The sequence below is a fragment of the Gymnogyps californianus genome, chromosome 1, assembly GCF_018139145.2.
Source record: "Gymnogyps californianus isolate 813 chromosome 1, ASM1813914v2, whole genome shotgun sequence".
NCBI classification, from domain to species: Eukaryota; Metazoa; Chordata; class Aves; order Accipitriformes; family Cathartidae; genus Gymnogyps; species Gymnogyps californianus.
The window spans coordinates 117,120,332-117,144,018 of NC_059471.1; the positions used below are offsets into that span (position 1 = coordinate 117,120,332).

Below are 23,687 nucleotides of genomic sequence, written 5' to 3' on the forward strand. Positions count from 1 at the left end.
CAATTGTCCAGCACTACTTTTGTATAGTGGTGGGGCTGTCGGGACTAACAGTTGCACATCTTTCTGCTCTTCTCCCCCTGCAATCTTTCTATCATCACAGCCTATGCAACAAGCACTCTCCTTTTTCTCAGAAGCTGTATACATCACTAGGTCAGTCTTTAGCTTACATTTTTCCCGCATATCAGGTTTTCTGTACAAAGTCATAAAGGCATCAACATAAGGTACTTTGTCCCATTTCCCCATCCAATGGCAAAACGACATCAATTGTCATATAGTATTATAGTTTACCGATCCATTTTCTGGCCAGACCTCATCGTAACCCGATTTATAATTTGGCCACCATTGATTACAATATCTTTTTATTTTATCTTTAGTCATCAGATTTCCCCCAAAACTTATTCCAGTTTTTCAAAATGCACCCCAAAGGGCTACAGGGAGGAATCGTGGATTGGCTTGCTCCCATTTTAACTGAATTTACCTATTTGCCGCCTTTGACTCCCTTGGTCGGTAATTACCCTTCTGACCCCTTCGGTCAGTAATTACCACTCTGACCGCTTTGGTCAGTAATTTCCACTCTGACCCCCCTTGGTCAGTATGCACACTCAGTTCTGACCCACCTGGTCAATTAAGGCAACCTTGCCGAACGTCTACGTGCGACTTTATGCGCCCCCGGCACTTGATGCGCACTCGGCTCTGACCCCCCTGGTCAATTACGGCACCCCTTGCCGAGCGTCTACGTGCGACTTTACCCTTTCACCTTCCATGGGAGTCATTGAATTTGGAATTAAATTTTATACTCACCAATCCAAGGATTCATTCCCCTTTCACCCTGATACAAATATCTCTGGTCGGCGTTGCACCTTTGAGTCGCTCGTCGCCCCGGCTTCGGAGGGAATCCGGAGGAGTCCCCGATCAATAGGTCGGTGCGCGCTGGAGCGCAGTCCGGTCCGGTCCGCTGTCGGGGACGGCAAGACGACCCGGGCAAGGCCTTATGGCCGTCCCATCTGGGTCGCCAAAATGTTGTCCCAAAAATCAGGATTCTAGCTTTGTGGAGTTACCACCTAGCACCCATCTCTGCGCAGACATGAAATAAACAAAGATCTCGACTCTGTGTGTTAATCGGCTTTTTTGCACACCGGGTGAAAGAATCCTGATCTTTGGGACAACATGAGCTCACAACCCATTTTGGAAACTCCTTTGCCGTGACATCCTCCAATTTGCAATTTTAGTAGCCATTCTCCAATCCAGCCAAGCTTTCTCACTCAGTTTTCAGGCACTTCGTACTCATCAGCTCTTAATTTTTCATCACACTACAAGATTGGTTCTCTCCAGAAGTGTCCTTCATTGTAATCAGATCCTGATGTTTCTCAGTCAGTCTAAATCTACCCTCACTGAATTCTTGGAGATCACCAGCACAATCAGCTTTTTCATTTTTTTCCTGTAAGTACCCAACAGGAATTTAAAGAGCTCTTCCATCACGAAGACTCATAAGCTCACACCATAGACTGGAAGGTAAACCTGAATTTTGCCTTCAGACAGAATATTTTCTGTGATAAGCCTGAATGTGAGCCAGCAGGTGATCCCCTTCAAAAAAATACACATTTCCTTCCTGAACACAGTAGGAGGAGCAAGAGCTATGAAGACAGGGAGTTATTACCCCGAGTACTTTAAAATCCAACAAGAATGTTGTGGTCAGTTTTGAGAATCAAAAGTTAAGAAGGATGTGGACAGATTGTAGACTCCACAGCAATGCAAGAATGGCCCTGTGAGAACAAGATGAGAAAGGGGCTGGGTTTGGGGTTTTTCCCCATGAAGAAGGGCAGTCAGGAAGCAGGATTGTCATCAAAGTCGTCCGTTTGCTCAAGAGAGACACCAACAATTGCGTCTTTGCCTACAGCAGGGTTAGAATACAAAGCCATAGATTTTACCTACAGAAAGAACATAAGCAGTAAAAACAGATGACAAACAATGCCAGTTCATGATGACATTCAGGAACACCGTTTTAGTAATAACAAAACAAACTTTTATTCGACATTCTGTGAGAAAAGATACTTCATGAAGCATACAAGCAGCACCTTATCACTAAGATAAAGCCATCTTAAAATTACTACACACCATTTGAGATAAAACTTCACACAGGCATTGCAGAAAATACAACATCTAATTCTCAAGGCCATTCGTTAATGGCAATTACATATATGGCTATACCCATTTGCTAGCAATGTTCTGTTTTCTTTCCTTTTCTTTTTTCCTCCTAAAACAACAGTTCCTAAAAAGCTGCTGCATGTTCTTCAGTGCAGTTCCCATCTCCTCATACAGTTTGAACTGACTTCCACCTAAGCGGCACATTCCTCCAAGCAAACAACAGAAGTAAAATCATGCTTAAATCTACCACGTTAAACTGTGGTTTTATTAACATTGTACGTGTTCGATGAAGCTTAAGCAAACCCCCCATGTCCACTGAGCTGTTAAGGTGTTGGCCCCGTTCCCCTGTCCATTCAGACAGGTGTGTGGACCACCCAAGAGGAGATGGGGACTGAGGTCAGAGCCCTGATGTGGCCTCCAGAAATCCCCGAGGTCCTTCTCTTCACAGGGACGCCTCTTAGTGGAAGCAGAGCGAAGCAGGGCCTCAACTCTTCTCAGGGTTAATCACCATGTCTGCTTTCCAAGGGCTTCCTCGTAGGTTCTCCTGGAAGACCTTCAGCAGAGGGAAGAAAAGGGCATCAGCTCTGCAAAACAAACCGATCCACAGAGAGATTTCTCTTCAGGCTTCCAGCCAATTCTTCAAAGCACAAAAGAATCCGATCTATAGGAGGAACATCAGAATTGCAAGGTTAGCTCAAAGGCAGCTGAGAGAGAAGGGAAGAGTTCAAAGTCATACTGTGGACATCTTTCCTGACAAATCTAACGGGAACAACTGCATACTGAATCTCCAGACTTGTCTTCTGGGAGTCCCCTTGTGCTCTTGATCAAAGCATACTGAGAGGACATGTCTCCTCCACTGCGTTTCCAGGACTCTCTGGATCCTGAAGGCACATAGTCTGAATTTCACAAAATGACAGAGTCATCCTTCAAGTCCTCAAATCCTGGAGGACTGCAGGAACTGAGTTCTGCAGGAGAGCAGCCATCAAACACTGGGGGAATGGCGTGATCAAAACCTGGTGGAAGGCAGCCCTCAAATCCTGGAGGACTGCAGTGCTCAAATTCTGGATGGGTGGTGGTCTCACCATTTGGGGCAACACACGTTTCATTAACTGAAGCGGGAGGCTTTACAGCTTTCATACCTTTGAGCCCTGGCAGCTTGGGTCTTCCTCCATCTGGAAGGAAAAGAGTCAGTTGAGTAGAAATCTCTTGAAGGCCACAGACTAGACAAGATGATGATGATACAGACACAGGAAAAACCCGTGGCCGGAAGTTTGCAAAGGCTGGCCAAAGAATCTGTGCAAAGCAGTCACAGAATATGTGCAAAAGGACCCCCTCTACTTCCCATCCTCCAGGAGGGAGGGAGAGCGGCCAGGTCAGCCCCTCACCAAAGCAGCTGGTGAGCTAGAGGCCGCTGACCAGCTGCTCGCAGGCGCTGGGGCACCCGGAGCCATATCTCACAGCACACACTCCCTCATCGCTTGCCCGCAGGGCTGGTTCACCCACGGCCAGGCCCTCAGCAGGTAGATGGACATGGGGGAGATGACAGACCCCCGGGGGAGCACTTGCCGGCAGAACAGCACCAATGGGCGCGAGTGCTCGCAGCAACTCCTCCGTTTCTATCGGCCACTCCTTCCTGCCTCCCGCTCGCACAAAGCAGGAGCGGACGTCCGGTGGTTTACAGCAGGGCTCAGGTGCAGCATGCAGCCTGCTGGGCCCGGCCTGCCCGCAGGCCCTGCACCCACAGGACCTCCCTCAGCCCCCACCACCCACGTGGGCAGAGGGGCACAGCCCCTGCAGGCAGCTGGCTCCGATCACAGCTCCCGAGCTCAGGCCTTTCCCACAGCTCCTGGGGAAAGACGTGGGTCTAAGTGCAAAGGACATGGCGGCACCCACAAGCACAGCCTGAGCAGCCCCTTGCAGGAAGAGGCACAACAGGGGACTCTCCTACCTGGACGGCCAAGCGCTTTGGGGCACCAGGGCCTCACTGCCCGCTCTTTCTCCTCCGTGCTCAGCTGGTGGGAGCAGGGCTTCGGGCCAACAGCTCACTTCTGCCTGCACTGGCATCTGCCAGTAATGCTGGGCAGAGCCACCCAAGCATTTTGGACGGGACTGGCTGCAGCTCTGCATGCCAAGAGCTCGAAAAGGGCCTGGGCTTTAGCTCCACTGGCAGTGCAGTCCCTGACCAGAGCGTGGGGCAGCGCTGGCCAAACACACTGCCCTAAGCACAGGCCAGGTGCTGAGCACAGCAGCCCTGCCTGGGCAGCAGCACTTCCCCTGCCCCAACCTGAACCTTGCTTCCAATCCATTGCACCAGTCCCTGGGAAGCTCTGTTAAAGCTCTTCTGTCTTGTTTGATGTTTTACTCTAGTTAAGTTTTTGTTTTGTTTACTCGCTTTGGCTTCTGATTACCTGAAATTTGGAGACAGAAGAAGATGTCACCTTGTCAGCTGTTGCTGGGTCAGCCTCTTTGTTGCTTCTCAGCAAATCTTTACTCCTTTGCTCAGTGGAGTTTGTACCATCTAGTCCCTGCACACTAGGATTTTCATCATTTGCTGAAAGGAGAAAAAAAAAACCATTTACTTGAAAACAAACTCAGAGCGTAGACAACAACAAAGAGGGAGTTCAGATGTCAGTTCCTGGGCTGACTTCTGACTGCCTGCCTTTAGACACTCTTAAGCTAATTCTGGGACGGGAATGGAGGTTTTCAGAGTCAAAGAAAGAAAAACACTAGCTCCAGGTTCAGAGTCCAGACAGGCAAAATGGCTTTGGCAAACACGCCAGCACGGACAGTTTGTGACCAGCGCCTACAGTTACAGCATTTTCACTTGAACATCATCACAACTCCCTCTGCAAAGTGCTCCCATAGTAGGTCAACGTGTTTTTCTCAGGCCCTGGTTGACAAATCCAGCGCTGGCAGGAAAGTAACCAGTCTGGGGACTCACACGAGGGTAGGTACTAGCTACGGGATGCTCCAGAAGTAATTCTGGGCATCTGGGCTGAGGAACCTCCTCCATGAGGAAATAACTTGTTTAAAGCACAAAGCAAACAGAAATGTCTGTTTCACAGCTGAAGCCAAGTTTCTAAAATTATTAGATTTGTATATTTACTGAAAACTCAGAAAAAGGGTAAATTGAAACCTAAGTCGCTAACGTGCCTCTCAAGTAGAGCGTCCAGTTTCACTTCACTTTACCCACTACCTCCATCACTTCCTATAACTACAAAACGTAGCAGGAAAGGAGCCCAAGAAGATACATCTAGTCCCTGAATCTCCCAGTTCACAGGTGACGCCTCTAGCATTGCAGTGCTCAGCCCTCAAATGCAGGAATCGCTTCTGTCCACAGGAGAAGCCATTGGACTCCTCACACACCCACCCTAGAGGGGACAGCAGGGTCTGCTCCCTGTGCTCCCCGCAGATCACATCTTGGTGTCGAGGGGACAGGGTCTCCAGGCTGATGAGCTACATGTGCCAAACACCGTGCGATGGCCTGGCTCTGAGCCAGGGTGGAAACGACTCCTACCACGTGAGAGTTCCTGTGCAAGGATCACAAAGGGGAAGAGGGGAGAGAGCATGGGGGAGGACAGAAGGACAGACAGATGGAAAGAAGGATCACTGCAGTTCATACAGGAGAGACGCCGTCTGCCCTGCACAGTCTGAACCACCCCCTCCGCCCAGAAAGCGTGATGCCTAACGAATGTGCAGGGCAACTGGAAGAAGGGAGAGCACCAGCCATCCCCAGGCAGTGCGTAGCTAACAGGAACCATAAGTCTCTGCACACAGCTGAAGAGGACACAGCCCGCTAGGCTAGGAAGGACCTGAGACTGCAGAAGACTCATTATCTAGATAGTCCTAGTCCAGTGCACATGTGACTACCCTGGTATTAAGGCTGTCAGCAGCTCTTGAGTACTTGGACTAATTTGGATCTCTCCAATTTCAGGTATTTCTGTGCTAGAAAAAGATCCCCTTGATTACAATATTCAGCTTCAGTAAGACAATCGGGCCTCACTAAACCACGCTCAGACAAATCACACTCTAGGCTCCCTCTCTGGGACCAACAGGAAGCCACACAGTGATGGATACTCACCTGAACAAGGACTGTTTTCATCCCTTTTCACGTTCCTCGGGACTGTCCCTCTCATCTGTAAGGATCAAACTTGCATGTCAAACGCTTGGTACTGTGATCCAAACTTAAGCTAAGTCAATTAAAAAGCGGGCAAATACACTTGAAACATTTGCAGGAAGAGGTGGAAGAACCGATACCCAGCATATCGCCCAATTCCCTACAGCTCATCCCTTACTAGAGAAAAGCGAGGCTCGGGAGCACGTAACTAAAGATAACGGCTCTGACTTAGGTGCGTCTCACTGCTCTGCACCATGGAGGATATTCTGCCCTCTGGTCTTCTTGTATTTCTCAGTCTCCTCGTGCACACAGCCCCCCAAGAATGCACCCTCCTCCCAATTCTCTTTTCTTTCTGACCTTTCCTCTCCTCTGTTTAGCTTAAAGCCTTTCAAATCACTACCCACTCCTTCCTACCATATGGGACAAACTACTTTTTGTCTCCATTAGCTGTGTGCTGGAACAACTTTGCCTTTGAACTGCATTTGAAAGCACCTCCAGGCAATAACAGCTTCTTGTCAGAGAAGGTCATCATCTTCCATCCTCCGGGCCACACAGACCCACTGTCTCCTCACCTTATGCCTTGCTGCAGGGACCCGTGATTCTCATTCATTCCCATCTTGCCCCCATTTGGGTGTGAGCTACTTAGAACTGGCAAACCAGAAGATCTTCAATTTGGATTAAAATCTCACACAGGCCTCAGAGCTCACAGGGAGCTCCTGAGCAGCAGCAGCAGCACAGCTTCACGCATACTGCGCAACACTGCCATGGCTGAGCCCAGTTAAATGCTCACCCGCACAGCTCCAACAGTGGGTGACGGGGTGCCTGGGCTTGGGGAGGTCACATCACGTTCAGGCTAGGGTCACTGACTCCGGAGTAAACATGGGTCGCCCCTCACTGCCCGCAGTCGCCAACGCTGTGCTCCCAAAAGCAACCGAATGCAGATGAGCCCCACCAGGCAGAGATACGAGGCCCTGTTTTACCAGCCAACGTCCCACCTCCAAATGACAAAACCATCTCTCAGCAGACCATGCAAACAGGAAAACGGCAGCTGCTGGGACCTCCTAAGGCCTTGCCACAAGTGCACGCTGCAGAGGCACAGCACCAGCTCGGACGCACCCAGCACAGGACCTTGGCAGCAGGCAGGGCAGAAAGTCCTCCCGTCGATGTGGAAAAGCCTCAGGCAGGCAGTCCCTGCAGAGCCATGTGCCGTCACCGGCACGGACAGCAGTGTAAAGCTCCAGACTGCTAGTCTTAACCTAACGCAGAGTAGCAACTGCACTGTCAGATATGCCCGGAAATGCAGAGAACTGGATCTACGCAGGAATGGCTATTTAAATAGGGCTTCTGCATTCTGAAAGCGTTGAATAGAATATCTTACCTGACCTGTCTTTGTGCTTCTGAAAATGCCGTATCAGCGCAACCAGGACAGCAATAATTACAACTCCTAGTGATACTATGAGAATATGGAACGGTACACGAACAGCATTTCTTCTGAACGTCTCCTTTTGTTCTACCTGGAAAATTCAGTTGTAAAAAACACTTACTGTATCTTCATCCTGCTGTACTAGGTTAGCTTTATTGATCTTTCTTTTTGTAACATCCTGTATGTACATTATTGTCAGAAAGCTGACTTCTAAAATTAAAGGCTACCTTCTTTATTTTCTCTAAGGATTTTACAACCAAAGGGCCTCTTTTCACAAAGCATCTATGGGAGCCTGTAACCCACGACATTGGGACAGACCTCAGCCAACAGCCTGGCTCACTGGCTCTTCTTTCTGCCTCACACCACCAGCTGAGAAACCTGTAAGGTATGATAAGAAGAGCTAGTGAGATATATTCACACACTAGGCATTTTAGTATCGCTGCATGGTACTCAGGCATACTTGTAAGTCTCTCTGTATCACTCTGGCTGGGTTTCTGTATCACAGAGAATTCCAAACAGTACATCAGCCTTGTGTTCCAGGGAAGCGCGTGCAGCACTGAAGCAGCACTCACGCCATTTCATTGGGAAGCTAAGACGTCACTGCCCAGAGCTGCGCTGGCCCATGAACACGAGAGTCTGTCGGCATTAGAAGAAGAAGAGGCAAGCCCGAAGTGTGAATTTTATTTTTCTTTTTACAGTAATTGTGTGCTGGTTTTGGCTGGGATAGAGTTCATTTTCTTCATCAACCAAGACCAGGCCCTCTTGCAGACCACTGCACTTTGGAGAAGGCTTGAAATGCAGCAGGACTTCCCCAAATTAACTTCTAGAAGACTGCTTTAGCAACATGAGAACACCCTCAGGCACACAACTGCCCCAAGCAGTCGTCCCAGACATTAACCTGCACGTATATAGACCCTCTCCCACCTATGCAAACTATGAGATGACACAGGAGTGACAAGGGTGGATTGAAGCCTGGGTTCTTGTTACAAAGGGTAATTGGAGTTGGATTCAAGCATTACACAAACCAAAGGAGTCTGAACCCTGGTAGGACCCTCTCCCAATTCCGAGTTTGACTGGGTTTTGTTATACTTCTGTTTTTCTCTCTGCTGGCAAGTAAACCATAAGCATGGCCTGGCCCAGGGGGAAGCGGACCACTCTTGGCTCACCATCTTGTCAGAATTCAGAAGCGAGAAACCTTCTGAACACAGGCCCTGGACAAGGAAACCTGCCAGAGCAGCATACACCATTAAGTGCTGTGTTCAGGATTTACCATACAAATGAGCGCAGCTCCTTGCTCGGCCACCCCCAGCCAAACTACACTTCTAGACTTATGTCCTACAACACAGCTACACTCAGAGAATGGAAGGGAAGAAATGTGGGAATGTTTCTCTGGATATTGCATTCCTCTACAAAACACACCATTTGGGAAAAGACCCCAGAGACAAAACAAGGCATGCAAACAGTGCAAGGCCACCTACTGAAAATACATCATCACACTTGCATTGCATGCTCACACTTACTGTCTGGTTCCAGGTTAAAAGTTTCCTAAAGCAAATGGACACCATCCTGGTCACATACTTCTGCCACATACTCTCCCTCATCCCCCCATCGCGTGGGGCAATGGCTCAAGCTGCCGTTGGGGAACACATGGGCTCTGTTGCAGTAGATCGTAGGGACATTTGCTGCCTCTCTTGTCTTGGCCACTTGCTGGTTGTCTTTCTTCCACGTGACACGGGCATACCCGGCTGATTGCAAGCAGTTCACATCAAAAGTAACAGTCACCTACAAGCCCTCTGACAAGGCGCCCTGTTGAAAGAGAGCACAGGCATATTTACTTAAGGGATGTACAGGACATCATCTATATTTGCTTTTTGAAATCTCTTACTACCTTCGAAGCATTTCCACACAGCCTTACAAGTTATCTACTGGGAACCTGCATGCAGCCAGAGCTTGCTTTTAAGAAGGCGGCAGATAACAAATTAAGTCCCTGAACAGTTCCCTGAGAACCATGAGAAGGTCCATTTCCTTGTCAGGCTGAGGAAGCATTTTACTTCGATTTGAATTAGGAAGGGAGAATCCTACCGGGAGGTCACAAGACATAGCAAGAGTGTATTATGAATCAGCATCCGTCATATATATTAATGCCTAGGGACACATCTAGAATATTGTCTTTGACACTGTCCAAAACCCAAATAATAAGTTTTAACAGTTTCCCTACAAAACTGGATCCTGACATTTGCAACAGCTGCTATGTCAGAATTGGAAACAAACCCTATGCCTTTTGTCATAAGTTGAATTTGGCATGTCTGAGTTATAAAATTACTGTAGTCTGAATGAAAATAACTCCCATACAAATGATAATTGCTTGCTTCTAAAAAGCTAACTGCTTCTGGGCAAAGATTGTTTTGCCCTGACAAGCAAAGATTCTGCCTACATTGAAACCACCTGCCATAATATAGTTCAGTTGCCCAGCTATTTCAAAATAAGATGGGACGCATCTCAAACAGCCTAGAACACCTCCTGTTTGTCTGTTCTGTCTACCCATCCAATGCACAAGAAGGAAAAAAATTTCTCTGGTTCCTACCTCCAGGAAACAGAGGAGGGGCACTGACTAAAAGGCACAAATAACAAGTCACCTCGAACAGCAGTGTCATCAGAACCCATTATCTTTCCATGTTCTTGTATTGCTCTGGCATGAGTCAGAGATGGCAAGTTCAAGTCACTGAAGCACAAAAGATGAAATTGCCTTCAACATCCAGAGCTAGCGGGAGGGCAAGGCAACCAGAGTGCTTTGCTGGGTACTGACAATATCAAGGGAGCAGCGTAAGGAGGAAACTCATTCTCATCCTCTACTCCTGGCTGCGAAACACAGGAACTAGAGTGAAAGGCAACAGGGAAGACGGGGTTGTTGGGAAGAGAGAGCATGTATTTATTTTTGTGGGCCCTCTGGCAGCCCTGAAACTACAAGCAGAGGGTGGTGTTGAGAGTGAGGAAAGAGGAAGGCAGAACAATGTGTAACCCTGACTAATCTTCTGTGTCATGGTACCCCTGAAGAACTGTAACATCTCAAGGGCCAGGATGCTCAGAATAGGGAGGAGAGTCCTAATCAGCACTTTGTAGGTCCCTAAATCTGCACATTATTCCACTGTGGGTCAGACTTCATGAAGGCTAAGGCAGCTTTCAGTAAACCTTGCTGGACTGGGTTGACCTCAATAGCTATGTTAACACATATTTCAAAATAAAGATCTGATTTTTCTAGCTGGTAAATTCAAGCACTGGATGAAGAGACAGAAAAACCAAGATTTGAAACAGAGTCTAAAATTAGCACCCAATAACTAAACAAGGAAGCTCAATAAGAGCTCAGCACATTTAGGAGCTTAAACGGTTGGGTTTAAGTGTCTAACTGTAAAAGCTTTTTTTTAGACTTGTAGTACAAGCGTAGATACTAATTGCAAGCATAACAAACCTTTAATCAAAAACATAACATGCAAGTGTTATCTAGATTATCACATGAGCTCAAAAACAAAGGCAGCAGCTGTCAACCGTGAATACATAATCTATACATTGTAACATAACCAAGTGTCTGATCCAGGCAGCCCAACACAGAAAGGCAAGGACTTTAAAGTGAGAATTTATACCCACCATGCACACGTAGCTGAAATTTTCTCTGGTAGAGACAATGCTGAGAGCTGTTGCACACCGTGGCTGTGTACCATCCTGCATCCTCTTTCCTGACCATGCGGAGCCCCGAAGTCCCATTAGGAAAGATACGAATACGTTGGCCATGGCCAGCGTTGCCATGCGTCCAGCGCTGTGAGGATGTATTTCCCTTGTGCCAGCTGATCCGAAAGGCTGCTCCAATTGGGGATAGTCAAGGTCAAAAATAACATAGCCACACACTCTCCCATCTATTGTTGTCACATCACTGTACGCTGAAAACACAGTGCGCACAGAAAAAAGTTGTTACCAAACAGTTCAACATAATTACAGCCATCAGGCTGAAACTCTGGCAATGACACAGGTTTTAGAACATCACCTGGGAGCTTGGATTTAAGAGTGAAAATTGGGATTCACTTCCAAATCCAGCTACTGAAATGTATGATCTCAAACTAATCACTAAACCTTGGCTTGTCCAAGTGCCATAGATTATGCGCAGATGGTTTTGTACTAGTCTTCCTCCTTACCAGTTTCATAAAGCTTAAGTGAGAAATTTCTTTAAACTCCTGTAAGAGATTTTTGATGAAATAAAGCCACAAATGGCATAACCTGATACACGTTGGAAAGTATTCCTGACAGCTAATGAATCAGCCATTTTTATACTTTGTAAATACAAAGACACAACTCACAACTCATACTCAATTAATAATATCTAATAAGCCAGCTCTGTCAAATTATATTTGTTTTATTAGTATTATCTTGCTAGAGTTTATTACAGCACTCCTTCAAACATTAAATCTTTAAGAGGAAGCTGTAAGCTTAACTAATGAATATTCTCTTTTTAATTGCTTGGCTTTTTCATATTCCAAATATACTGACGTAATTCCATTAGCTGAAGTCTTTTATTTCCCAGTGGAATTAATGTCAAGCAGAAGCTACTTAAAACAGCAAGTGCAGCAAGCTAAAACACTTTGGGAACATAATTTTGTTTCAACCTAACTCAAATGTTGTCCTGGTCCTGCAGCTAATAAACCCAGCAGCATAAACCTCTAAGAACACATCCACACCAAACTCAGTTTAGCATGAAAGCATGCTGCTACTACAGAATTATTAAGAATTAAATACATTTTCTTACCTTCAAGAATAACAAGTGCACACAATGCAGCCTGGAAGGTGAAAATAAGTAATATTTCAGAAGTGACCTTTTCTTTGCTATTATGTATACACTTCTTTATGGGCTTGTTCACCAGGAAACCTTTAAATTCCACTAGCTTAGATCCCTAGCGAATGATATGGCTTGAAGGAAGAAGGTGAGGAAAAATATTTAAAGTATTCTTGCATGCTAATCATTTCCTTACTGAACCTGAACAGAGAATTCTCAGATAGAATAGCTATTTTGTTAAAAAAAAATCCTGTGGTTTCAACCACTGTCAGAGCAGTATCAGCTATGAACTTGTGGCTAAGTTTCCCTTTTTTCCATGCCACAAGTGCAGCAGTGGAGGTTAGCACTATCAGATGATTTTTCACAGCAAAAAGAAATCCAGAGAAAAGGTGTAGCTGCAGGTCAGCAAAGGAAGATTTATTGCTAGAGATGGACTTGCATGTCTGTACAACTGCTCCTCTGGCCCTCTGCAAAAATACTCCAACACTGCAAAAGCTCTTGTGTTTGGTAAGGTGCATGGCTTTATCATCAAAGGTGTGAGGATGTCTACAACAAAGAACTGCATTACAGTTACCTGCAATATAGGAGCTTTCCCCAAGGAAACGAAATTTATGTAAAATAGTGCAACACCATACAGCAACCCAAAGCAGTGCCATGCATCCTGCTCAGCTTCCAGTTTTGCCTGAGCGTGTATATGACTAACCAAATGAAGCCACAGGAGACAGCGCAAAGCACTTCTTGATATGCCAAAGGAGCATATGTGAAGAAGTCAAGCTCCTGCGAGTCTCTAGAGAAGTCCGTGGTTCCAACACATCTCTGCCAGCTGAGCAGTCACCTCAGAAAGTAAATTTATTTCTGGCATTTATAGAATCTGATTTCCCAGCCTGACAGACAGCCCATAAATTAGGGTGAAGTTTCCCTTCACAGAACATGCACAGTACCAAGGCTGCAACTTGAGCAGCAAATTACTGATTGAACCTGTCTTTGCTGCCTCCTGTTTTTCCCCAAATCACTGCCTCTACTTCAACAAGGAACAAGGAAACTGCACGTAGGGCAGAGCTGAGAGCCAGAATGAGCAACAAAATGGACAGAACTTCTGGGGAGGAGAACAGGCTGTCTCTGCTTGTCAAGCAACACCTTGGACCCAAACTCAGCAAGTACAGGGTCATAGAAGAGCATGCATCCAAGAGCCTTAAAATGAAATTAATGTCAGCTGACTCACACTGACTATCCAAAATAACTGCTTGCTGTGGTTTGCACTCATATAGAAATGATAGACATCTCAAAGGCGACCGTCTGAAAGACCTCAGCCTGACTAAAAATACGTGCTGCTGTACAATCAACAAGTCAAGCACTTCTCGTGTGCAAACTTCACCAGAGAGCCTCCATAACCTTCACTGCTACCTTCACTGGGTATGTGTTTGACCACTGTCCTGGTTTCGGCTGGGATAGAGTTAATTTTCTTCCTAGTAGCTGGTACAGTGCTGTGTTTTGGATTTAGTGTGAGAATGATGTTGATAACACACTGATGTTTTCAGTTGTTGCTAAGTAGCGTTTACACTAAGTCAAAGATTTTTCAGCTTCTCATGCCCAGCCAGCAAGAAGGCTGGAGTGCACAAGAAGTTGGGAGGGGACACAGCCAGGACAGCTGACCCAAACTGGCCAAAGGAATATTCCATACCATATGACGTCATGCCCAGTATATAAACGGGGGGAGCTGGCGGGGGGGGGGGGCAGATCGCTGCTCAGAAACTAACTGGGCATCGGTCGGCAAGTGGTGAGCAATTGCATTGTGCATCACTTGTTTTGTATATTCTAATTCTTTCAGTATTATTATTGTCATTTTATTATTATTATTTTCTTCTTTTCTGTCCTATTAAACTGTCTTTATCTTAACCCACGAGTTTTACTTTTTTCCGGTTCTCTCCCCCATCCCACTGGGGTGGGCGGCGAGTGGCTGCGTGGTGCTTAGTTGCTGGCTGGGGTTAAACCACGACAACCATGAAATACAGCTTTGTGGGTCATTTTTACTGCCTTGTTTCAGCAAATATGGAGACTATGAAAACCACAGCACCCTGAAAACAACCAACCTATGATTACACATTCAAAAGGGAGGAAAAACTGCAAACTAGCTTCTTTCAACACAAAAGCATTCAAATTAATAGCAAAAAACAAGCACAAAAAGCCAGCAAATACAAGAATTCTAAACCATGCGCAGTCCTGCAGCAACTGAGAGATCTAAATGAATAGGGCGATTTAATGAAGCCAGATAAATAGCCGGATGTCTGTTAGTGCCATTGGCAACAAACATCATTCAGTTTCAAAAGATCTCTGAAGGAGAGCAGCTACACCAATAATTAACATCTTTTGCTGTAACAAAGATGGACAGCATGCTGCCTCAGATGCACCCTCCCCAGTATCAATCCTTGCATGGTAGTCTACATGTAGACTAATTAAATGAGCTCCACAAGCAGTGCAGGTCCCCAAAGGCATCCATTCAACCTACTGCAGATTTACTGGTGATGGCACAGGTCCTCTTCTTCCTGCCTGCCACACTAAACTGGTGATGTTCTTTGTTACGTGGATAAATGGCAGCACGTTTATTAGGTAGTCAGTAAGTGGCTGAGTCTTCACACAGTCCAAAACAGCAGCAACACTTGCTGAATAGCGGTAGTTGGCATTTTAGTTATTGCTTTATCCTGGGTTCAAAGCGGAAAGATGTTGACTTGCACCATTAGTCACACTGGTCTTTTTAACATCAGTGTGCCCTTCATAATTCTCATGCGATGATGAAGATGTGCGTGTAGGTGCACATGTGTCTATGCACATATTTATGTGCAGCTCTATTTGAGCTTTTTGTTTTAAGCTTTGTCTTGCCTGTTTGACCCTCAGGCAGTTGTAATCAGAGAAGGCTCACAAGAAAACCAGCTGAGTGACTCCAGCCTCCCTTTGATAGGCTTGCCATGCAAAACCTTCATGGAGTACTAGCCTCCAGTATTCTCATGATTACCTGAACTGTTTAAAGTCTCCTTTGTTAATTATTTCTTTTCAGCACCCACAGACCACTGAAGCCCAAATAATTTGCATATACCATTACCTTTGGGCAGATAAGGCATGTGCATGCAATTTCAGGTACACAGTTTCACTTAGAACTTGTCAGCCAATCGGTTCCAATTGAAATGAAGCTGCAGTGGGACCCGAGGCTGTTATCTTTTCCTTTGCATAACACAATTACCCTGATGAAGCTGACAAAATACATATTTATACAAATAATCACATTAATATAGCTCAGTTCCTGGATCAACCATCACCTAAAATAAAGTAATTCAATACCAGACTGCCTGAGGGAAGAAATGGGGAAAGACTGACCCCTTCTGTACACAAACATTGTATTCCCCAGATATGAGAGCAATATCTAGCTTTCTTAGCACACCCTGGGATATTTGTCTAATAGAAAAAAATAAACAAAGCAGAGTTAAAGCTGTACAAACAACAAGTTGCAAGTTCTTTCTGGTGAAAAACAGGCTTTCAAATATAGGTAATAAGCATCTCATTCATGGTTCTCCTTCCAATTCTCCCACAATTGTACAAGACATTTCACTTCACCCATTCTGGTTGGCTTCCCAATGCTGTTAACTGCCTGATGTCCCTCCATACACAGGACTATACCAGCACTATCTTACTACTTCCCCGAAAACTGCTAGAAAAATGAATGCATACCTGTCACTTCCTCTTGCCTAACTTCTGCTGCTCAGTATGCTCTTTTTGCATGTGTTTTCTAAATACCTAATCAATGCCCTGACACAGACTCTGCATCCTCAGTGAAACTGATCTCCTAGTTCACTCTGCCACAAACATAAAAGAATGACAGCACTGACAAGTCACCAAGTACAATGTTGAAATATATCTGGGTATTAAAAATACACTAGTAGACAACAGCAAGCTTCAGCAATGCCAGACTCAAACCACTATTGCAGGGCATGATCTATGACATTTGCCTTTTTCTTGAGAGCTTAAGTAAGCCTTAAGTAAATGCTTAAGTAAGTCTTTTTTCCTCCCACAGACAGAAGTGTCAATTAAGGGAGACCGCATTATACTTTGAGCAGTCTGAAACACCTCAGTGTAAAACATGAGGAACTACAGTGCTTTACTGCAAAACTTCCACATTTTAGAGGCACTTTCCCCTATATATGTTGAATTCTTCCTCTAGACCACTAAGATTACATTTTCAGCTTAATTAAAACTGAGAAATCAGTAGGTAGTATTGTTTGCAGATACAGACAACTCAAGAGAGTGAGAGTAAGATGTTTAGTAGAATGTCGTGTTCAGCTATTTGCAAGTAAAAGACTATAAAAAAAAAATCTGTAAAAGTGTGATGTAAATGATAACGTAAGTTACACTCCTAAGTGGATCAGAGTACCGCAGCTGCAGCCATGTGAATGCAAAGTTGCAGATACAACCTTTAAGTGAAGTGGTCAGGCCGCAGGTAAGCTGGACTTAGAAGAGTCTCACAGAGGGAGCATCACTCCACGCTTGCCCTTCTTACAGGCAAGCCTTTAGGTGGATCTTTAGTGTGACTCATTATGGCAATCCTTCAGTGACCAGGGAAACAAGCATCATTTGTTAATGGAAACAGACAGCGTAGGCCAAAAGGAAAGCTAGAGTTCACAGCTTACGTTCTGCCTTTCCCACCAGTGCCACACTGATCCAAGACATACTTTGCCCTCTCCCTTGTTGCTCCTTGAAGCCTCACACACACAGCAACGCACACACTCCCTACAGCCACGCTCCCTCGGCCAGCAGTCTCTTCCCAGGCCCTTTCCACACCGCTCTCTCTGCCTCTCTGAACTGATTCTCCCCTGCATCGCCCCCTTTCCTTCCAAATCTTTCCCGCTCTTCTCCAAGGCGGCTCCAACACACACCGACAACCGCCCCTAACCGCCTCCTAGCCCCACCGCGCCTGAGGCCTCACGGGGCCGGCTCCCTCCCTCAGGGCGCTCACAGCAAAGCGCCCCGCCGCAGGTGCTGGGGAGCCCCACCCCCTCCCGACTACATCCCACGCCATCGCAGCGAGGCTGGAGAAGCCCCCAAGGCCGAGAGATGGCAGTAGAGGGAGGGCGGGCAGCCCGCCACCGCCCCCCCGCCCGGGGGCGCTGAGCGAAGACCCGCTACATACACGCAGGGACGGCAGAGACTAAATAGCCGGCGTCCCGGCCGCGCCTACCGTGTCCCTACCGCGCATGCGCGCCCTCCTCCACACGCCTACAGCCTAGCACCTGTTCTCGCCCATGGGTTGGCGGCGCGGCTTCCCGCGCACTGGAGGGTTCTGGGTATTGTAGGCCAGCACGGGGCGGAGGGGAAGCGGCGGCGGGCGCGGCGGCGGCAGGACTCCACTTCCCATGGTGCGCAGCGGCCGGGCGCCGCGGGTCGGAGGAGTGGCGGCCGGCGAGATGCGGCGGCTAGCGCGCGCGCCTGGTTGGCGGTTGGCGGTTGGCGGTTGGGCAGCTCGCAGTTGCCGCCAGGCCCGAAATGCGGGGTCTGGCTGTGGGAGTGCCACCGGGGCTGCCCGAGAGCGGAAGGGCTACGATTCGTCGTGGGGGGAAATGGACATCTAGTGCTCCTGTTTGTGAAAAGTGGTGTTCGTTCATGTGGCTAACTGCTTTTCAGAAGTCCTTTATAACAGCTCCTTGAAAATTCTCCGTTATTCCTAGGTATGAGGGGTCAGAGGGGTCATCGGTTACTCCTAATCCTTCAGTTACAGATGCGTTAAGGGAAGACTGAACACAAGAGGACAGAACAGGCCAAAGCCGTGAAACAGGGGGACTCAAAGGGTCAAACAAGTCTTTGGGCACCACTCTGCTAGCACAGAGAGGCATCTACCTGCCACCATCACGAGATGGTGAAATGGCAGTCTCCCTTTCCCGTGGTATGAGGAAACAGGCTGCACAGGGAAGTAAAAAGGTTCAGACTATTTAACTAGCAAACTATTTAAATCGTATCTGTCTTCTAAAGATGTGATAAAATTCAGCATCTGTTGAAAGACTCCTCAGTGCAGTTTCCCAGTTACTTTTCAGTCTTTGAGGTTTCTCCAGTTTTTAGCCCTTACTTGGTTTTGTAAGAGTGCAGCCAAAGCAATAAATCTAGGTAACTGGGTAATTAAGCAATCAGCAACTGAGATAAAGGCAGTCACTCCTTTAACTGACAAGTTTTATGGGGCACGTATGTTAAGTACATAAAACATAGCCTCCGTTAACAAGCTTGCACCAGTCCGTTGGCCAACTGTCTCGGGAGCCTTAGGAGCCTGAGGGTTGTCTCTGATGAATTCATGCAGAAACTCACACAGGTGTGTTCACATGTTCTTTGTTCTAGTCTTCTCTTCATTTTTTTTTCCAGTTAGTTACTCAATGCTGGGAATGCCTCTGCTTACTCACTGGTTGATTCTCTTTCCCCACCCGTTACACTCCTTTATCTCTACAAGGGCTTTTTTCCTTATCTCTTTCCGTTTTACTTAGGGAGTCCTAAAAATGACACAATGACAGCTACTGTCCACTTTGGGTGAGAGAAGGGTCCATCACAGGTTCCTTACACTAACCTTCACACATGTCAACTACAGACTGCTGGTCTACAAGAGTGTACCTAGGCAAACACCCAATGATTACAGTGTTTTACGGGGGACGTTAAACGTCAAATAGAGTCAATCTCCTCAGCTACATGTTACTTGCCAAAGTAAGTGGTGAATCAGGTGCACAAACATAACTTTGATTTTGCATCTCATATGTAATTGACCAAACACATTGACGTTGATTTCTTCAAAAAGGGAACGCATATCATCATTTGTAAACAAAATAACACATTAAAAAGCAGATCCATGGATGTGCACCCTTTTTTTTTTTTTTTAATTTCTATTTGAAAATCTGTAATTTATCCAGTCTGGGTAAGCTTGAATCAAACCTAGCAAGAAGTTTGTGGCAACAAAGGGTTGCTATTCCTGGGCTGCCCTGATCACGTGTTTGTAATAGCTCTGATGGCCGTTTTAGTCCCAGTCAGTCATAAGTGTCCTTGAGTCTCCTAGCAGAAAGCTCTTCTTTCTGCATCCATTTTTAAGGCTGCTAGCACGTTTGATTCAATGCAAGAAGCTCAAAGCAGCAGTTACTACTAAGACACAGTATGAATACCTTAAGCTGGAATCCTCCTAGGGTACTGGCACGTATTGTAGCCTGAAGAAATTGTATCCTTGAAACACAATGAAGTTGCCCTGAAGTACTAAAAAATGGAACATGACACGGTGATGCTGCTAAGCTGTTTGGCAGTTTGCTTTTTTGCTTGTTTTTTCCACGAGCACATGCCTAGATTGGGGCAGTTGCATTTTAGCATTGATATAGCAACTGCTTGCTTTCCAATTTTTCAGTCAATCTGGTGTTAGTTTGCTTCCTGTCATTTTTTTCCCTGAAATGTAATGGAGACATGGAGATACTCACAACCTGACTGGACATGGTCCTGGGCAGTCGGCTCTGGCTGGCCCTGCCTGAGCAGGGGGTTGGACCAGACAGTCTTGGGGGGTGCCTTCCAACCTCAGCCACTCTGTGATTCTGTAGTTCCCATATCAGAAACTACTGGCGGGCGGGGGGGAAGCTTTAATACTTCAAATCCAAACCAAGGGCTGTCATTATCTTCTTGGAAAGCACTGCACTTAACTTTTTGCAGTGTTAACAAGCAGTATCTTCTCTAGGCTATGGAAAACTGCATGTGTTGGTGGAGCTGAAATACTTGGAATAGTGCTTCCTGTCAAATGGTGTTGAAGAAGAGTAAGACGGCAAACTGCTCTCATCGTTTATTTCTCTTTTAGCAGCTGTGCAGAGTGTCAGTGCTCTACGTATGAGTGATTAATGTATCACTCTGCACCAAAAGCTCTTTCAGTGCAGGTGAAAATGGTTATCAATACATAAGTTTAAGAAGCAATCTTCAGTGGGCAGCCACAATCTTTCAAATGTCTTTAGTAAACTTCCTTCCTTCTATTCAGGTGGCAGTTTTGCTGAGTGTAAATGAATTACTGTAAAGGCTGTTCGGTAGGCATGGCATTCCTTTCGGCACCACAATACCAAGAGAACGGTAAAGCTGCAGATAAGCTAGAGCTTACTGCAAAATGGAAAAACACTTACTCCCATATGTAGTACTTCTCCTTATCTACTGTCATTCTCACCAGGGCTTTTTTGATTGCTTTTCTCCAACAAGCTCCTCATTAGACATGGGGGTTTGGTCATTTCAACTATTTAAGCATTGTGGCCTTTTTAAAGACAAAATACTTTTAACACTAAAAGCACAGAACCTTTTAAGACTGATGCATCAGCTTTGTCAAAACAAAAAAAGGAAAAGGGACTTCCAAATCACTAGCCAGCTGAAGTTCAAAGTCATCAAACACTGAAATTGCTCTGAAGTAGTAAAAAATGGAGCCAAGGCTTGACATAGTGGAGTTTCTGAACGAATACAGCTGTCTAGATTCAGGCAGTTGTATTTTAAGAGTGATCTAGCAAATGCTGGCTTACCATTTATACCAACCTGGAGACATTTTGCTTCTTTCTCTTTTTCCCTGAAATGTAGTGTCCTAGTTTCGGCTGGGATAGAGTTAATTTTCTTCCTAGTAGCTGGTACAGTGCTGTGTTTGGATTTAGTGTGAGAATGATGTTGATAACACACTGATGTTTTCAGTTGTTGCTAAGTAGCGCTTATCTTAAATTAAGGACTTTTCAGTTTCCCATGCTCTGCCAGCAAGCAGGTGTGCAAGAAGCTGGGAGGGAGCAGAGCCAGGGCAGCTGACCTGAACTAGCCAAAGGGATATTCCATACCATGGAATGTCATGCGCAGTATATAAATGGGGGGGAGTTGGCCGGGAGGGGTGGATCGCTGCTCGGGCATCGATCAGTGGGTGGTGAGCAGTTGCATTGTGCATCACTGGTTTTTTCTTGGGTGTTATTTCTTTGTTATATTCCTTTTCATTACAATTATTATTATATTATTACTATTATTCTTAGTAGTATATTTTATTTTACTTTAGTTATTAAACTGTTCTTATCGCAATCCACGAGTTTTACCTTTTTTCCCTCCTCCTCCCCACCCCACTAGGAAGGGGGAGGGGGAAGCGGCTGCGTGGTGCTTAGTTGCTGGCTGGGGTTAAACCACAACAGATGGTCACATCACCCATTTTGTGCACTTTATTGCTTTACGCATTTTTAAGACAGCCAAACTCTTTTCTGAAGATTTCTCCCAAATTACCGACTTTTAATTATTGAATTGTCTGCGGGATGCTACATGTACGGTAACCCATAATCACCCACATCTTGGTCACAGAATCACAGAAATGTTGATTGGAAGAGACCTGTGGAGTCCAGCCTCCTGCTCAAAGCAGAACTATCACCAGCAGCAGATGAGGTCAGCCATGGCTTTGTCTAGCCACGTTTCAGAAACCTCCAGGGACGGAGATCCAGCAACCAGGATTACTTTCCTCTTTCATTCTTTTGCATACATTTGTACTTGGATTGTGAGCATACTGATCTTCAGCCCTCCGCACTTCTCAGCAAATGTGCTATATGCTACAAGCATGAGGAGGATACAGCAATGTGCCTGTCAGTTGTACTGTTTTGTAAATTGATGGGGCTATGTTTTCCCTTTCATTCTATTTCAGTATTCCCATCTTATTTTGTTGACGACCATTTCTCCATCTGTCCACAGCCAGTGAAATTACAGAATGCGAGTCTAATGAGCCCATATCAGTCATCACTTCTCCAACAGAAAGAGTCTTTAATGCAAATTGATGCTTAAACCTTAACAAACACAGCCTCAGCATGACAACACTGAACCCCGTTCATTTCTCTCTTACTGCAATTCCCGTACAGTTTAGGGCACGCAGTCACTAAGGTTTCTGACTAATGCAAATCACTTGTGCCCTGCTAACAATAGCTGGAAGTTGAAAGGGAATTGGGAGGCTTTGAGAGTATTTTTCACTTTGTTAGTAGGAAAGATTTCCAGATTCCTGGAAAACCACTCCTTTCTGTGCCCTCATCTGGGTCCTCATCTCATTGCCGGTCTGTTTTGTACCGCTAAGCACATACTACGTATTTGGGTGTTTTAGCTCCCAGAAAGGCTGGGTATTTTTCTATATTCTTACCTTGGAGCAAGCAGTGGCTTGAAAAAAACACCACCCAAAAAGGCAGTGTATTTACCAGCTGGGATACAGGGGCCAAGGTGAAAAGCTGCTTGGTTTCTATGGCCTCGTGGAATGAAGCACATCTGCTGTCTCCTGCCTGTGCCTGTGGCCACAGGGTGGCTTCCTCCGTGTTCAAACCCACTCCCGGTCCCCTGGTAAGGCAGCAGGGAAACCCAAATGTCACCGTGGCAAGAAAACGGCAAACATCCAGGTCACCACGGCAGGAAAAGCTGCGGTCTCACAGATGGCTGGTCCCTGTCAGGCCTGAGGTGCAGCCCCCCGGAATCAGACTTCTGACCGTGCGAGGCTGAGGGAGTGAAGGCCCCCACGCCGCACAAGAAAGCAGCCAGCTGGGATAGCACTGGAGGCTGGTGCCGCAGTGGGTGTATCGAAGTGGAATGGCCTGGTTTATACTGGTAAGCAGTAACGTTGTGGGGACTGCTCTAAGTGCAGTGCCATGCTAGGAATTGCCTGGGGAGAGGGCTGGCTGGTACACCCCAATGCAACAGCGTTCCAGTGCCCTGAAGGGGGTCTCCAGGCACGGCTTAGGTTCAGAACTGCAGAGGCCTAAGCTAGCCCTTTCCTATGTCACCTACTGTGTAGGGAGAACTCCTCTAACGTCAGTGAGGGAAGAACTCATTTACACGCCTGAGCTCTCAGGTTTTGTACCACACTTCATCAAAACATGTGTAGTCATCTACCTTCTTCCCTCCAGGTACGAGTTTCATGGAGAAATGAAGGCGAGCAGGCACCGTCTTGTAAAACCACGTGTACGTTTCATTCCCCTGGGGAAACTCCAACTGAGGCAGTAATTCCAGAACAACATGACTTCCTGTCTCCTCTCCCACCTTGCATGGCATGGTGTCCTCACAAGGGGCTGCTGTGTGCTGTTGTGTGTCCTGTTTTCTACTGGGTTGTTGGTTGTTGTCGTAGACAAGTACTACACTCCCCACTTCAGCTGCTTCCCTTCTGCCCTGAAGTT

General features: G+C 46.3%; 1 long non-coding RNA gene across 2 annotated transcripts; it reads right to left on the reverse strand.

The window, feature by feature from the left end:
* Window positions 1-4,592: 4,592 nt before the first annotated feature.
* Window positions 4,593-9,896, reverse strand: LOC127022434 (uncharacterized). 2 transcript variants are annotated; one of them, XR_007767347.1, is made up of 5 exons: window positions 9,206-9,896; window positions 7,641-7,776; window positions 6,227-6,281; window positions 5,516-5,675; window positions 4,593-4,696 (listed from the first exon to the last, which is right to left on the reverse strand). It is a non-coding gene; the product is annotated as an uncharacterized LOC127022434 (long non-coding RNA). The 2 variants fall into 2 exon arrangements; XR_007767346.1 differs by lacking the exon at window positions 5,516-5,675.
* Window positions 9,897-23,687: the final 13,791 nt, after the last annotated feature.